General features: G+C 42.9%; 1 pseudogene; it reads left to right on the top strand.

Annotated features, from left to right (window-relative positions):
• The first annotated feature begins 1,053 nt into the window (after nt 1-1,053).
• Nucleotides 1,054-1,172, top strand: LOC147881813 (5S ribosomal RNA; annotated as a pseudogene).
• The last annotated feature ends 2,502 nt before the right edge of the window (nt 1,173-3,674 follow it).

Here is a 3,674-nt window from a genome sequence, read left to right as displayed (position 1 = left end):
CCGTTTGTCATTCTCCAACATCAAGCTAACCAAATGATCCAAATGTCGGAACTATTCACTAGCTTGGCCTAGAGGTCAAGGCACTTCGGGCACAGATAGATGAGAAGGAGGTAGAAGAAGTGCACATGAACCAAGCTCTCCAAGCTCAAGAGAAGGCAGTAAGGGATGTGACCTCCAACCTCCATCGAAGTCAAACACAACTGACTACAGCAGTAGAAGCAATGGCAATCCTAAAGACCTACTATAACTCCTTGACATCCGCACATGCAAAACAGATGGAGATAGTGGCACAAGCTCAACTCACTCTAATTCACAAAGAAAAAGAGCTCCAGGATTGCAAAGACAAGCTTGAAGACATGAAACAATCTTTGGTAGTACGTGCCTTCAGCATTGATGAGCTTACAAGAGAATACAGAATCTTAAAAGACCAACTGGCTACCATTCAAGAGGCCAGCACTTCACAAGCACGAGTCTTGGACCAATGGTCCAATACCACTGAAGACATTCCTCAACAAGCAAAGGTCACATTGCAAATGAGAAAGCTTAAGGAGGCATACACAACCATCTACCATCAATACAATAGCATTGTTTGGAACCCCTAGTGTGGTCGCCACGAAAGACCCCCCCACCCCCCCAACACCCCCCCCTCCCTTTTCCCTCATCCCCCCAACGCCCTTCCCCCCCCTTGTGGGCACACACCCCCCCCCTCCCCCCTCCCCCCTCCCCCTTCCCTCATCGCCCCCTGTACGCATGCACCCAATCCCCCATTGCGCCCCCCTCCCCCTTCCCTCATCCCCCCCTGTGCGCATGCACCCCATCCTCCATTGCGCCCCCCCCCCCCATCCCCCCTTGTGCGCATGTACCCCCCTCTCCCTTCCCTCATCCCCCATTGCTCCCCCCCCTCATTCCCCCTTGCGGCCATGTGCACAACCCCCCCCTTCCCTCATCCCACTTATGCACATGCGCCACTCCCCCCCTTGCGCACATGTCGTGTACCCCCCCCATCCACCTTTACGGAATAAGACGATACTAATTTCTCACTGTTATTTGACATGATGTGGTCACACCAGCACTAATACACCGAATCCCATCAAAACTCCAGAGTTAAGTGCGCTTGGGCCAAAACAGTACTAGAATGGGTGACCTCTTGGGAAATTCTGGTGCTACATCCTTTTTGGCACCGAGGTTAGTGGTCATGCCACGCCTTGGTATCCCTGATCGTCAACCTCACTTTGTCTCGCTCTTGCATCCCTCTTCTTCTGTCCCCCCCATTACCCCCCCTTTGCGCGCATGTCGCATACCCCCCCCATGCGTCCCCCCACGCATGGGTGCATGATAGCACTGCCCTTTTAATAATATGACAACACCAGAAGAACAAATTAGAGAGGCTCGTGACTATTTCAGGTGACCATAAAAGTAATGTAAAAGCTATCTCAAGAGAAGGAAAAGGAGGAGCAACAACAACAGAGGAGGATAAGAAGAAGATGAGACATGAAGCTCATGGCCTTTTTTTTGCGTTAAGCTCTCAAGTAATTCACCACTTTTTTAAGTGCCATGTACAGCTATTTTTCCACTTTCAAAGGGCACCCCTCATGAATGGTTACCCTTCCCTTTATAGGGCAGTGCTATAAATAAATAAAATGATGACACATTTTGTCACCAAAACCTCTAACCTCAACAAAAGGTAAAGGGAAACACGTTCCAGGCATCGAAATCTCTAACCTCAACTAGAGATCACTATTCACCAATTTAGAAGTTCCAACAAGTACTAAAGGATAAAAAAATCTGCTTGCTTTTATTATTTCTTTTGTTTTTGCTTTTGTGTTGTTTTTTAACATGAGTTTGGTAGCAAAACAAGACATAAAAGTGTCCTTTTGATGTTTTGGCAAAAAATTCACAACTTCATGTAGGTGTGCTTTTTTACAATTCCCTCTCTTGAGCTTAAGGTAGACTCATAATACTATTTTTGAAAAATATAAGGAACATAAAAAAGCATCACACATGATTACAAGGTTCCCACAAATGTATAAGAACACAATAATTCACCTAGAAAGGATTCAAAACAGGTTTCACAACAAGTCTTTCTTTTATAATTTTCAAGTATTTATACATGTTCTAAATATAAGGTTTTATTGTTGGTAGCACTGACTCATGACTAGAGACACTCTATAAAAATAATTTAGGCCTTTGAAGGTTCCTCTGGTATCACTTAAATCCTTGTATCTTGAAATTAACATTAATTGTAGTGTAATCAACAATCAAAATAAGGTTTGAATTTGATGTTATACATTATATGAGGTCCTCTAAAAACTCTTGCTACTCCATAATATCATATTTAAGACATATACAAAGTATGGTTGCATTTGGGACTTGTTAGATATGTCAAAGAATGTGCAAAAGATCAAATTTTCATAGCTATCAACATTCACAAAATTTTAATTTTAAGTACACAAATCATAGTAAGTACGATTATCTAACTCCAAAAGCAATACAAAAATATGTGTTGTAGCTATTATTAACTATGGGACGCTAAAAATATCCAAAAAACTCAATCTAATAAAGGATTATGACCATTTTATCTAAAAGTTGAGAAAACAACTTGAAATTTCAGTTGAAGCCTGACCTTAAACCTTTATGTAAAACTCGTAGTCATAGAAGTGAGTTTCAATCCATAATAATTCCAAGTTTTTTCAACATATAAGCTAATATGGTCCATAATCAAAACACCAAAATACATTATCAATTCCTTAGAATAATTCGAGAAAGTGGCCAAGTTAATGTGAAGATAGTGGGAGAGAGGGAAGGAGTCTCACTTGCGGCTTTCTCACATGCACAATGGGGGAGTACACACAAAGCTGGAGGCTGAAAACAGTTTTTCTCTTCTTAGTTGTGTAAGCCAAAAAAGAACTCTAGTACAAAGAAATAGAAGAACCCTATATGTGGGTCTCAAACCAAACTCAACTAACTAAGGTGGCATACTAAGGATAGCTGTCATCCAGCTATTATTCGTGGGCGGTGTACCAACCGCATCTCCAGCTAACAAGTCGGTGACATAAATGCACAACAGTCACCCTGGCATATCACGAGTGGAGCTCGATATCTCAACACTCCCCCTCGAGCTCAATCCCAAATCCTGCACACCAAAAGCAGGTCTCTGAACTTGCGCAGCTTCTCTGTGCCCAATGCTTTCATGAATATGTCAGCTACCTGAACCTCTGTGCTGACATAAACTAGATCAATAAGACCTAGTAAAACCTTCTCCCGCACATAGTGATAATGCACCTCAATGTGCTTTGTTCTAGCATGAAAGACTGGGTTCTTTGCCAAATGTATACTGCTCATGTTGTCACAATAAATGACAACCGGCCCATTTGTAGATTGATGCATATCATAAAGTAGCTTATGCAACCAAGCTACCTCACATGCAGCCATTACTGCACCCCTGTACTCAGCCTCTGTGCTCGACAAGGCAACTGTAGGCTGTTTCTTGCTGCTCCAAGTGACTGCAGCACTCCCAAAAGAGAACACATATCCACTTGTAGATCGTCTATCTGAAATGCTACCAGCCCAATCAGCATCAGTGTATCCATGCAACTGTATCTGAACCCCAGCCTCATAAAATAGTCCATACTGCAATGTGGACTTCACATACCTGAGTATGCGTCTAGCCGCAT

Source organism: Dipteris shenzhenensis, chromosome 30 (genome assembly GCF_047967505.1).
Source record: "Dipteris shenzhenensis isolate YYH24624 ecotype China chromosome 30, Dip_SZ_1.0, whole genome shotgun sequence".
Lineage (NCBI taxonomy): Eukaryota > Viridiplantae > Streptophyta > Polypodiopsida > Gleicheniales > Dipteridaceae > Dipteris > Dipteris shenzhenensis.
This window is presented reverse-complemented; position numbering and strand designations above follow the sequence as displayed.